Genomic DNA, 13830 nt, shown 5'->3' with positions numbered 1-13830 from the left:
CAGAAGCGAGAGGTGATCCCAGGCTTGCAGATAGGAGACCGCACACGCAGCAGGAGCCTTAATCACACTGAAGCTCGTTAAAGCAGCCCAGGCACGCACTTGAGTCCTCAAGAAACTGCTCTCCTATGGTCAGCTACTGTGTTTGTTGCTAAGGGGCGCTGCCTTGGCCTGCAGCAGCACACAGATGGGCGGTTTCTGTCCTGAGATACGTACTAAAACCAGGGTCCACACCAGTTCGAGAGCAGTTATTTTCCCATCGGATCAGGCGTCAGGAGCAGCAGGTGAAGGGTCAAGCAGGCAGCATGCTCCCCACTTCCCTCTGGTGCACAAACACCCGTCTTTGCCTCGCCGTAAGATTCCCACCCATTGGCAGGGAAAAAAACAAAGAATTAAGCAGCACTTCACTGTCAAACACCACACATGCCAAAACATGCAGCCTTCAGTTTTCTAGACACATGCCGGTAAGAGGTTAGATGTGTTAGCACAAAGTCTTCTGTGCACGTTTCACCTACTTGCCTTCCTACAAACTTGACTCCTGCTCAAGACGTAGGTACAGGCCAAAGCACCGCTCAGCCAGCTACGTTTTTGTTTGGGAAGTACCAGCATCCACAAGCACACAAGAAGGTGTAGCTGAGATCACGGTTAAGCCCGAGCAGCTCCAGCTACAATTAATGCTGATTCTATGAAGGCAAATTGTGTATTTTTACCAGCTCATCCCCTTCGGCTGGACCCATTTCACGTAGTCAAATGACTACCACAAAGTGAAAGGAGATTTATACTCAGGAGCAAGATGGGAAACACAAACACAACCTTTCAAGTCATAATCCCTTAAAAAAATACCCTTTCTCAGCATTTACTGCACAAGTTACAAGAGATGGGAAGGGAGACAAAAGCATGGAAAGTAAGGAAGTTAAGGGAATCCTGGCACAACAGAACGTGAGAAGATGCCATTCAAGATGCCATTTGACTACAGCGAAAGGGAGGAAGCACAGGGCTCCTCTACAAAATGTGCTTTCACTAAAGGGAGAGGGGAAGTTTTTAAGCCAAGCTGACCATTATTTATTTATTTATGGAAGTTAGCTATTACGTCTAAAAAATAGCATGAGAGAGAGTGGACAGGGAGGGGAAGAAAAGAAAAAGGTAAGGAAAAGGGACAAGCAAGTAACTCCACAACAGTCTAGAGTCAACAATGAGTTTCTCAGCTTTCAAAATAATTAAAGCCCCTCTGAGATGTAGGCATGTGTCACTTTCCTTTTCTTTTTCCCCGTGGAAAGCATTGGTCATTATTTCAACAGAGCCCTTCATGCTGTCCGTAGTGACCCAAGCCAGGAATCGCTGACCCAGGGAACAAAGGTCTGGAGCTCAGGAGGCATCGAGCAGCGGCCTCCTCACCTCCACCTGATCTGCGCTACAGGTGACTCAAACACGACGAACGCCCCGCAGGTGCTTTGCTAACAGATGTCACCAACCTCTGGTCAAGCGGTTCCCTGTGCCCCTCAGTCTTATCCTCCTCTGCTGTGCTCCAGGCTAAGCTCTTGCTCTCTTCAGAGCTTGGACTCCTTCTCCCACAATGAATCAAGAAAACAAAGAAGAAAATAAAGAAAATTCCTGCGCTCTATCAGACTCTTCCTGTAGAGTCACACATGGGAGGTTTGCCAACGTCTGCTTGTGTGCACCTCAAACAGAGCTAAGTCAGTTTGTTTGGGAAAGGAGGAGCACCTGGGTTTACACATCTCAGGGAGCTCTCCTGAAACCGTCGGGTTTCTCCAAGAGCTCCTGCTGCTGTGCTGAACAAGGGACCGGCACACGCCGTGCCCTTCCTTTGAGTGCATGTTCTCATAGGACACCAGGCACCACTTGCTGGCGACGGGGGAGAACGAAACATCTCCGAAAAGGAACATCTCACAGGACGTGTGATCACACACCCAGCATTTCAGCCCATGTGCCAGTCTCAAGCGGGGTCCTCGCACGTTTTGCAAGGCCAACAACCAGACCGCATCTCCGAGCGCGCCACCGCGGCTCCAAGTTCTGCCCCTGCTTCGACTCACCATCGGCACAATCGCCCAGGACACCCAAAACTTTGTATTCCCTCCATGTGCCAGTGTGGAACAACATGTGAATAGCACCCAAAACTCCACTCTGCCCTGCCACCTAAGTGACCCGAAGGGCTCCAGCTCCAGCCCTGCAACTGCACTGCCGAAGAAGGGGCTTTCCTGGAGGGATAATAAACCTGCTGCTTTGTGCAGCTCTCATTTTGTTCTGCCTCCCCTGCCGTGGGTTTGCAATCTGACGTGGGTTTGTTCCCATCTGAGACAACATCACAAGAGGGAAAAAATATATAGGACAAAAGGAAGGAATAAAATAAGGCAGGCAACAAGGCAGGCTTTAGGAAAAGCTCATACGTAAAGATGCTTTAAAAAGAAGCTCTCAAGCAAAGGCATTTTAAAGGGAAAGAGCACAGAAAAAAGAAGCTGGAGGGTTACGCTGCTCTTGGGATTGCTGGTGAAGGTTAATCAGGCCGGGGCACCTAGAAATAGATTTTGTCCAGATTGTTGCAAGTTCCAAGCCAAGGACAGGGTTGTAAAGTGATAAGGAGCCGCCGATTCGAGGAAAACACTGGACAACCCAGGAAAAGAAGTGCGGAGATTTCTAAATCACCAACTTATCAGAAAAAGCGAAATCTCCCTGCGTGGCTCTGACTCTGCAATCACATGGTGGTTGGCCTGAGATTGTGCTGGGAGGGAGCGGGGAAGCACAGGCACCAGGAAAGCCAGAAAATTGTGCAACACCTAATCAGACAGTAACGAGGCCTCGCTCCAGAATCTGGAGGTGCTGTTTTAACGCGCTTTCCAACTCAGAGACCGAGCTTTCAAGAGTACTGGAAATGTCCAAGTCCTGAAATAAGCAGAATAATTATGAGAGGCTTCGTGCCCCATTAGCAAGAAGATGTGTTCACAAGGGAAAAGCCCATAGATGAAGGAAGGGCTGCTGGTGCCTTTTCACAGTTTCACAACAAAAATCCACTCCTTGCTCACCCAGGAGAGATGCTCTCAGGAAGGTTAATGCCCTCACGGATCACTCAGGCTTCAGTTGCCAACACTAATGCTTCATAACGCAGCTTTTAGGGTATCTTTGGAGGTGAAGAGGGGAGACGAGCCCCCTGCTTGCCTTTAGAGGTGCAAAAGGTGAGGCCGCGGGGCTGCTGGACACGGGTGACACCTCGTCCTGCAGCAGCGGGCAGGTCCAGCAGCGGGCTGCCCACCTCCCCGAGAAGTGGGCCGAGTGCTAGTTTGCCGACGAGGCCTAGATGGTGCTAGTCATCAACCTGACAAGTTTACAGTGGGAAACCTGCTGTCACCGGCACCCGACACACAGCAGAGCCCCAGCCTCCGGCCCCACGCCCCGGGACGTGGTGGCACCCGGCCAGGCGGAGAGCATCGCGGGGCTCCCGGGATGCTGCGGGGTGCCCATGGCAGGGCACAGAGAGACCACGAGTAACAGCTGGAGGGGCCGAGGCCAAAAGCAGCACCTTGGAGGGATGGAGAAGTAAATCAGTTCCCCTCTTCGTGTTCCCTTCCATGCCCAAACTGCCAATGACCTCATTGCTCGGGCACAATAGAGCCGTTTCACGCTCCAGCTTTCCAGTTCTCTGGGTTTTTCTTTGCAGAGGTCTGCCCTGCCTCTGCTTTGCTGCTTGGGGCTGCTCTCAGGAAGCTGCAGGGCTGCGCTGGTTCCAGCCCTGTGGAATGCCACAGATCCCTGCCCCAGCACCGGGCAGTCCACACGCTCAGGGCAGAGGCAGAGCGGAGGCTCGGAGGCTGGCGGTAGAGGCAGTTTGGGGAACCCAGGCTCAAGCCTCCAGCCCTCAGGAGACATGGGGCCAGGGCATGTGCGGCACCCATCAGCACACAGCGCGGGGTCACCGCTCCGGTGACTGCCCAGGAGCTAAGTTCTTTGCTAATCAAGTCGTGCAAAGTCCAGGCCGTACAACAGCTGTTAATGTTCGATGTTGCACTCACAACCAAACCACGCAAGCGGCTCCTGTCCCGTTTGCTTCCAGCTTCAGGCCCCAGAAGTGCTGCTGAGCCCCTTAGGGTGAAATCCTCCTGCCACACCTGATTTACACTGCCAGGTCTGACCTCCTGTTGCTCCCAGCCTCCAGAGGAAGGCTCTGGCCCAGCTGGTGGCTAGCTGGGGAAGGCTCAACTGACCCCCTTTGCACATGCTTGCCTGAGCAAACTCAAAATGCCAGCATGGTCCCTGCGATAAGTCAGCTTCTGCTGCTTAACCACCACAAGAAACAGAAGCTACACCAAGGACTGCATTTTCCCCAAGTAAGATGGACTCTGGCCCAAATAACTATTAATAAAAACACAACTCTGATTGTGCTGGGACAAAACCAGAAAATCCCAGTGCTGTGCTCTGCCTTAGAGATACATTCTCAAGCGGGCCTTAAACCCAACTGGGGGCCGTGCAAACCCCCGCCGTGCAGAAGGGACAGGCAGCCAGCCCCAGGCAGTGCGCTCGCGTGGGCTGCAGCGTGGGGCCGGCGCTGCACGCCGCTCACGGAGGGCTCTGTGCGGCGTGCTGCTGCAGCCCGAGCCACGGCTGCAAATTTAGAAACGCTGCCTGAATTTCCCTTTGTGCTCTCCCACGTCCTGCCCTGCTACAACTCCTGTCTGCTTGCGTTTAACTTCTTCAAAAGCAGCGCTTAGCAACCCGGCAGCCTTTTTCACTCGGAGCACGAGGCAGCCAGTTCCTCCCGTTCCCATTCCGCCACCGGGGAGAGCACGGCAGGCACGCGGCACGGGTCGCTGGACACGGGGCCAGGGTTTTAACCCGGCAGCCCCGGTGACACAGATACTGGGGGCACCTCTCGGCAGCTCTGGCGTGTTTTTGTCCGTGGGGGTCTCCTCTCTTCCACAGCGAGCGCTCCTGCTGCAGAGATATCCCCACTGGAGCAAAGGACGGGTAATTACAGAGCCCTCGGTAAACCTTCTGAGCCATTCATCCAAAGTCCCCAGAGGGAAGCAGGTGAGACTACAATACGCGTTGCACAAGAGATATGTATCTAGGGTATTTTATTTTACAAAAATCTCTCCCCTCCCTTTGCGGTCTGTTTAAAAGGAATGGCAAAACAAAGCAGGTAAGCAGCAAGCCGCCAGCGCTCCCAGCCCCGTCCTCGACGGGGGATCCACCCCAGCAGCGGCGCGGGCTCTGCCGGAGCTGCTCAGCAAACAACTGCTGGAGAAGGGAGAAGGGCCTGGGAAGAGGCACGGCAGCTCTCCTCGCTCCGGTTTGGAAACATGCAACCTCCCCAGTCGCCTTCGGCTGGGAGCGGAGGGAGACAGGACGGGGCAGGTCCGGAGAGAACAGGGAGTGTGCTGTGAAAGAGTCTGGAGCGAGGGAGAGGAGCAAAGGGGGACAGATGAAAGCATGAGACGGGCGTGAGTCATGCTGGCGTGCGGCCTCCGAAGAGAGCCCTCGAGGGAAGAGGGCATGAAGTAAATTCCTGGTCAGGCAAAAATCCACTAACACAAAAGGCAACCAAAAATAGGCTCCGGCATACCTGTCTCCTCTGGCTCGTCATTAAAGGCTCGGCATTGCGTGAGCTCGGGCTGCGTTTCTTGCTGGCACCTGGTCACACCTGGCCAGGGCAGAGGGGGGAGCTCTGGCCGAAGAGCCAGCACGAGGGGCGCAGCTCTTACACGCTTCCACAGGAAAGAAAACCCGCTGCAGGCAGCTACTTCCCACTCAGTTACCCACACCTACCGGCTCATGAGCTAAGGATGAAGGAGTTTACGCTGGGATCCAGAATCCAGCCCTCCCAGAGCTCTGGGGAAAGCTTGGCGCTGAAGTCGAGCAGCGTGGCTCCAGCTATTCCTGTCGTAAACCCTGCTCTCCCGCCTGGGGACTAGGAAAGCAAGCAACGCAGGTGTTCTCCAAGAAACACGCAACCCGGGCACGCCGGCTCGTTGGAAAGCCAACTGCAGGTCCGCTGGCCATGGCTCGGTGCAGCCTCGCAGCCGGGGGAGGCACGTGTCGGTGCCCCGCGAGGCTGAGGCTGGAGGCTGGCCAGCGAGCCTCCCTTCAGCTGCTGCCGGCTGGATGTTACAGCTGGAACCCAGAACCCAAGCCGGCTTCAGCGATGTTCCTCCTCTGTGGAAACATCTTTTCTGCACGCTGAAGTTTCCATTTTAGAGAAACCTTTGCTGTTTATTGGGGCCAAAGACGTAGCGGAAGTGGACCCCCTCCCTGTGGTGCTCGTATCCCCAAATACTCCAGGTGAGGAACCAGCCGAGGACTTCAGGCTCCCTTGCTCCTTCTGTCCCCGAAGTGGCACTGGGGTGGCTTCCCGACAGAGCTGGCACAGCTCTGGTCACTGCATCGAGGGGGGAGCAGCCACCAGCACCAAACATCTCCGGCCATGCGACACCGTCACCAGGAAGGGTTTCAAACTGCTCTGCAGGGTCACGTTCCTCACACAGAAGTTTGGGGTCTCGTTCAGGGATGCTTGTGCCAACCCTTAGAGCAAGACACCACATCCATCCCCACCAGCAAGGTTTGTCCTTCCCCACGGTCATAGCTCAGAAAGAGCTCCAGGGACCAGAGAACGACCCGGTCTGCCGTGCCATCCTGCCCTCCGCAGGCTGGGGGACAGAGCTTAGCCCACCTCCCGTCCCTAATTCTGGGTACACCCCAACTCTCCTCACCAAAGCCAGCCCAAGAGCATCTTGAGACAAGTGCACGAAGTCCTGCCCTGGAAGAGCACCGGGGTAACGGCAGAAGCACACCTGGGTTGAAAAGAGCCTGCGGGCACTAAACATCAGTAGAGACATGCTGGCAGAGCCACGCAGGAAGGGCGCACTGCCTGGCTCCGCAAAGGGCACGCTGCCCAGCTCAACCTCCTGACGTTTCTTCTCTGTTTGTACAAGCAGCTAATTCCCTCCCAGATGTTTGCAAAAGCTTGGGAAGCTGGCACCGCAGCAAAGAGCTGGCCTTTAATTAACCAGAAGGCAAACACAAAGAGGACGTCAGCACCCTGCAAGCCGCTCCGCTCCCCTCGACCGCTGCGTGCAGCCCTGCTGCGGGGCCACACGCAGCGGCGTCTCTCCGTAGGTATTTCCATGCCAGCAAGTGAAAAAAGGACCTCGCTGGTGCTGCTTACATTTCCCCTGACCCCCCTTCAGCACGCACCACTGTTCACACCGCCGTGGTAACGTCGCGCTCCCCAGGGACCCCAGCGCACCCGGTGCTGGTCAGGTGCAAAACCACCGCCACGGGAGGGCAGGGGTAGAGACAACGCAGCCTCCACCTCGACCACAAAGGAAAAGCTGCCTCCAGCGTCTGCCTCCGGTCCCCCCAGCACACAAACAGCCCCGGCCGCCCTCTCTGGGTGCCTCGGCAATGAGTGTGCCCCAGAGCTCTGGGATGCTGGCGTGAGTGGCGGCTGCAGCAGCCCACGGGATGCTCACACCCTGAATTAAGGTAGATTCCATCACAGGGATTTCAAAGAATATTTAAAAGAAACAGGCCCTGAACACAGGCAGAACAGAAGTAAACACATCCTTGAAAAGAAGTGTAACACTGGATCTTCCACAGCTTGTTAAAGAAAGTCTTTTCCCCCTCTTCATTGCTGTTTTGCCTCCTGGGCTCGTCCGCGCAAGGCTCAGCCTCCAGACCTAACTCCTGCTGCCTCCCCGAAGCGTCCGCTGGCTGCCCGGCTGGACCCGGGGGCTCTTCACGTGCTTGGCTAAATGGTCGCTGCGGGCAAACTTCTTCTCGCAGGCGGCACACCGGTACGGCCTGACACCGGAGTGGGAGCGCTTGTGCCGGGAGAGCTCATCTGAGCCGGAGAACCTGCCGGGGAAGGAGGCATGGAGGGCATGGCCTTCGCTGCGAGGCAGGACGGGGGCACCCCAGGCTCCTGCTGGAGGTGTTGAAAAGAAAAAAACACTCCAAGGGGTGGTTTAGAGGAAGGCAAGAGGAAAGGAATTCACCCACTGGGATCTTTGTTTCTTGCTACTGATTTTAAAGGACAGCGTCGTCCACCTCCTTCCTTCCTCTGTTTTACCCTCACCAGAAACTTTCCGAGCTGCCAGCCCCGAGGCCAGATGCTGAGCGAATCGCTTTCAGGGGCACCAGCCCAGGCTGGCAGGGACTACAGGACACTGGTCAGAAGCCTGGGTGGAAAGGATTTCCTATCGCTTTGCACATCCAGCAAAAAGGGCATCGCTGTTGAGCGAAGGTTTGTTTTCCCTGAGAGGGCACGGGGTGTCCTTGCAAACTGCGAGCATCCCCTTGCTCCTCAGAACGGCAGCGAGTTTTCAGTGTCAGCCTGGTGGACGGGAAGCTGGAGACAGAGGGGCAGAAGGAAAAGCAAGCGCAGCCAGCCTGCAGCAGAGAAGCAGAGGTTTCCAGGCCGAAGCGAGTTAGCTGCTGTTCTGAGGATGCAGCAGCAAGGACCACACGAACACCCGGTGTTCAGCTTGGCTGTGCAATTCCCACACCTGGAGCAGATCAGCTGAACAGCCTGGAAAGTCCCTATAACCACACGCATGTCCCCACTTAATTCTCCTGAGCCCTTTCTTCCACCTGGCACACACAAACCCAGACCGGGGGCACCTGCAGGGAGCTGAAGCACAGCAGCTCCCAGGGCACCACCTCGATGCTCCCAACAAGGCCTGGGAGCTGGGGGGACTTCAGCATCCTTTGCATGTCCGAGTGCCAGGAGAGCGCTGGAGAGGAGGACCGGACAGGATTTTCTCCTGCTCTGCCTCTACGGAGGCAGCACAGATGGCAGGAGTATTAGGACAGAAGGGTTTTTCCATCTGGCTGAAACATGCCTACGCAAAGAAGCACAAAGCAAGGAGCTTCAGATGTAACCCCAGACTCCCAGTGATAGGATTTCAAGCTCACACCTGGTGCAGGGAGCACTGCGCCTGCTCACAAGAAGCGCTGTGACAACTAAATGCATCCCAAGGCCGTCCTCAGCTCTTGGGCAAACCGCTGACTTCTCTTCCAGCTTTATGGAGAGAAGCAAGCTCCCCACAGCAAGCAGAGATGGGAGAAATGACACACAAATGTACAGTTAGGGACACGTCTAGGGAAGGGAGCCCAGAGAACCCCAGCTGCAGCCGAGCCGAGCCGAGCACGCCACGAGGCCGCAGAGCTGCTCCACGGAGGGGCGAGCAGGGCAGTGAGCGAAGCAGAGCGCAGCCGCTCCGTGGTCAGGCTGGGCCTGGCTCACAGGACGCTGTCGTGCAGGCGAGCTCCTTCCTCCCTCCCGGAGGGAAAAGCTGTTCGGCCTCAACACTGAGCTGAGACCAGGCGGAGGAAAAGGCGAGGATGGGCTGCCAGCGAGCGGGTGCAGCAGGGCTGGTGCTCGTGGGGTTGCCGTAACCCCTTTCCTTCGTCCTCGGGCTCTGAGCATCAGGTGCAGGAGGGTTTGTTTGGCAGCACTGGTTGGTACTGGGAAAGGAGCCTACAGACACGTAGTGTGGCATGGGTGAAGCAGGGGGACGGCTGTAATTCAGATCCAGTCTCACACCTCCCGAAGTTTCACCACCCTGAGCCAGAAGCTGTATGCACCATGCAGGGAAACGCAGCGAGGTGATGCCAACGGATTGCACAAGAAACCAGGGAAGCTCGGTGCTGCCAGCACCAGACTCCTTTGTGATGTGCTTTGAGATCTGCTGATGGAAAGTGCTACACGAGACCTGAGGACTACTAATCCTCCTTCCCAAAGGCTGTGCTGAGCATCCTGCCCCCCGGGACCAGGAAGAGAACACCACAGCAGAAAGCAATCAGAGATGTGCAGCACAATTAAGAAGCATGGTTAATTTAGGGAACAGAGATGAAAGAAAACGACAACCACTACCAGGCACAGAGCGAACAAAAGTAAATGCATGACAAAGATATGCTGCAGGTGAGGGATACAAGCAGCCGGCGCAGGCGAACAGCAGGATAAAGCAAAGAGATGCTAAACCGACACAGAACTACGTGCTGGCTCCTGAGGATGCAGTGGGACTCCTATTTTCTGGGAGAAATATTAATTGGAGGAATCCCTTTTGTAGCCCAACTGCAGAAATTATCCTGAAGCAGGCAGAGAAAGCTTGCAAAGTTACAAAATCCCTTGGGAAAGCTGTATTGCCCGAGGGCATTCAGGGATCTGCTCATCTCTTGAGGGGTTTGGGACAGGGTCAGACTGGCTTCTCCGGCTGGAGCTTTTCAGCACGTGCAGACTGAATGAAAACTACCCAGGGTCACTCAAAACACTTTTCTCCTCCAGGCCTCCTTACAGGTCTCACCCGAAATTCATTTGGGGAAGAAAACCTGTGATTTCACCCTGGCCTTTCACTACCCGTGAGCCCTCCCGCAGCCTGGCAGGCAACGTGTGCCCCCTGGCAGTGCCGCCCGCGGCTCCTACTCACCGCCAGCCGCAGCTGGGCCAAGCACACGGGTAGGGCTTCTCCTCGCTGTGCCGATGGCAGCGGGCCTTGAGGTGGGAGCTCTTGGCATACATCCTGCCGCAGCCCCACTCACGTCCCCAACCCGCACGAAGCTCTTGGCTGGGCTGGGGCAGAAGCCTCTGTAAAAGCTCAGCTGGGGCTCCCGGGGCTGGGGAAGTCTTCGCCCATCTGCAAGGGAACACCACCGAGGTTACTTCCAAATAAACAAACAAGAAATCTGAATAAATTTCTTTGAATAAAATGGACCGTGCATTAGAAAGAAAACATCAAAAGTAGTCAGTGACCACTGTTTGTTTTGAAAGATGCTGCTGCTCAAAAAACACACGCTAACCATCTTCCTACACAGGCTGCAGAGAGCGAGATTCCTCCCAGCAGCAAACTTCTCTGGGGAGTTTATTAAGGTAAAAATACACAATGAAACACTTCATCCCTCTTCCACTTACGCCAGAGGGCAGGAATGTGCTGCTGGATGGCAGAGAGGATGGCTTGTGGCCTACAAACGGGAGGTAAGCGAGACCCAGCGGAGGGCTCTGGCTTGTTCCCGCTGCAAGTGTCGGCAGCACCACAACCCAGCGCAGACCCATCACGGCGGGACTGCAGCTCTCTGCTTCAGGAACTGACCCCAGGACGGGCAGGGGAGTGCCGGCTGCCAGCCTGCCCGGGGCTCGGTGCAGCACCACCGCTGGCAGGCGCTCAGCAGCAGCTGCACTGCTGTGGTTGCAGGGGCTGGGTGCCTGAACGAGCGAGCTTAAAGCCAGCCGAGGCAGGTCACACCTTCAGGGAGCAGCGCCGAGCCTGTCTGGGGTCAGCTCGCAGGGCCCCTGAGGACACACGCACCACGCTTCAGAACGGATGAGCAAAGTCCTGACTCCTCCAGGTGGGATCGTGCAGTCTCCAGAGGTGAGCGCCCTCCTGGCATTCAGCCTGCAGGGGCTGGGAGAGCAGCTTGCCCGCTGCCTCTGCAACACCTGAGGCACCCGGCGAGGCACGGCCGGTCTGCTCGCTTACCTGGGGCATTTAATGCAGAAAGGGAGTTTTCAGGAGAAAGAAAAGCCGTGCCATGGTCACTTTGCAGAGTCTTCCCCAGAGTAAATGAGCCCATGAGCTCTCTGCAGAGCTGCAACCAGTCCTGCCAGTCCTCGCTATCAGCGCGTCCTCAGGGTCCTGCGAGCTGGGAAAGCGAATTGCTGAGATGCCGTTTGGATGTAATATAAAGGCTCCTGTCTTTACAGTCAGAAATCACCCCCACATGGTGCAAATAGATCCTGGGGTGGCTCCTGGAGCGCTCTGGTCCCACCTAAGCAGAGCACTGGGAACGTCCTGCCCTGCAGAGCGGTGCTAAGGGGAGACGTGTAACTGGCGGAGCGCTGCGTTACATCTGGGGATGCCTGTGACAGACGTCAGCGCCTTGCCAATCCAAGGCATTTTGCAAAATGCCCATCAAAAATGCTGTCAGATAAACTGCAGCAAGGCAGAGGCCAGACCTCAGCCTCCAGTGAACATACTGCACAACCAGGTCAGTGCTGCTTTCAAGCTTCGCTTTGCATTTCCATCCTCGTAGCTCTTGGGATCCCTCACAGCACGCAATGGCTCTATGAAATCAGCAGATGTGCAGCTCGAGCACACGGGGATGAAGCACTTTGCCCCAGGTCAGCCAGTGAGCAGGAGCTGGGACTTCGTTGAGGGTCACGACTCTCCTCCTGTGCTCAACAGCACGGACAAACACCTGTAACCTCTTCGAGCCCAGAGGTAGGCTCAGGCCGTCCGAGCAAAGCCTGCGCTCACAAAGCCTTCCGGGACAAAACGTGCTAAAGAAGCAAAGCCGCTTAGCGGCAGCGCCACGTGGCGCAGACCCCTTGGAGATAACGGGGTGCCCCGTGCCCCGACCCAGCCAAGGACGAGCAAATGTCAGCACAGCCCAGTGGGGCTGCAGCCCCCGGGCCCCTGCCAGGGCACAGAGCCGGGTGCCAGCTGGAAGCCCCCCGTGGCCCGAGGAGCCCTTGGTGAAGTGGACGTGGTGGTGAACCCCTCGCGCCCTGCAGAGCTGGTGCCCACCCGCAGCCCCGTGCCCCCTTACCTGGCTTGGCTCCTCGCTGGCCCCGCAGCTTGGGGGTGGCTCCGCACCTGCCCCCACCCCACCCAGCCCCACCAAGGGCTCAGCTCCAGGGCACCCAGAGCCTGGCCTGGGACCCCCATGGAGCCACAGGTAGGGGGATGTAGGGTGCCGTCGGGGGCCGTACCTGTGCTGTGCTCGGGCTGTGCCGCACTGGGCCATCCTTTCCTCTCCCTGCTTGTTTACACTGGAGAAAGTCCAGCTTCCCCCAACATTTCAGGGAAAAAAAAAAAAAAATACGAGTCATGTCCGAGCAGGTAGCTGCGGCCATGGCTGCTGCTGGCACGTGTCTGGAAGCAGGCAGGGCTCCAGCGTGCGGCTGCTGCTGGGCAGGAGGTGCGGGGCTCCGGCCGCACGGCAGGTCTGCGGCTTGTGGCCTCCCAAGGGACTCCGTGAGACTGAGCGTGGGGCTGCCTCCGGCAGGTAGCAGGCAGAGATGGCTTTCCAGGCTCATGGGGTCATTCTAAACTGTCTGGTGGTCATTGCAGTGCAGGAGCCACGTGCCCTGCGACAAAAAAAAAAAAAAAAAAAAAGCACGAGAGTCAGAAACACGGGAGCGTGCTGTCTCGTGCACGGCGCGGGGAATCGGGTCTGCCTCCGCTCTCTCAAAGCACACACAGCGTTTGGTGGTGACGGTGCTCTGGGGTTAAGTATTTGCAAGCAGAACATTTCTGAGGCAGACAGTGCCCCTTATAGGAAAAGGGAGTTTCTCGTTGCAGCCTGCTCAGAAGCGACCGGAGGACACTCACCGGCCGCAGCAAGCACCGGACAGCCACAGAAACGAACGCAAAATTTCTCTGCTTTGTTAGAAGCACGGGGATTGGAGCCTGAATCAAAACTCTCCCTCACCAGAGTAAGATTTCACACTTGGAAAACAAAAAAAAAGACACAACCCAAAACCCCAAAGCAAACAATAACGGTGCGTGGTCACCTGGAAGGGGCAGCCCATTGCCTCTGGTGTCACTTACCCGTGTCCCAGCTTCACCTTCAAAATAAGTCCCGGTATTACTCCGGTTCCTTTGGGGCTGGTGTTACTCCGGTTCCTTTGGGGCCGGGGAAAGCCTCAGCTCTTCGCAATCCTCAGGCGCTACCTGCTGCGACGCTGCCGGCTTCAGGCCCCCAGGGCTGGCTTCCACCACCTCGCACAGCTGCCGGGGCCAGCGGGGAGCGATCCCCGTGTGCCTGCCCAGCACCCAGCGGGGCGAGCAGGACGGGGTGTGCGCGCCCCAGACCCACCGGGAACGC

The sequence above is a fragment of the Anser brachyrhynchus genome (genome assembly GCF_964034855.1).
Source record: "Anser brachyrhynchus genome assembly, chromosome: 27".
Classification (NCBI taxonomy): domain Eukaryota; kingdom Metazoa; phylum Chordata; class Aves; order Anseriformes; family Anatidae; genus Anser; species Anser brachyrhynchus.
The sequence above is the reverse complement of the archived record's forward strand: the minus strand, read 5'-3'. Positions refer to the sequence as shown.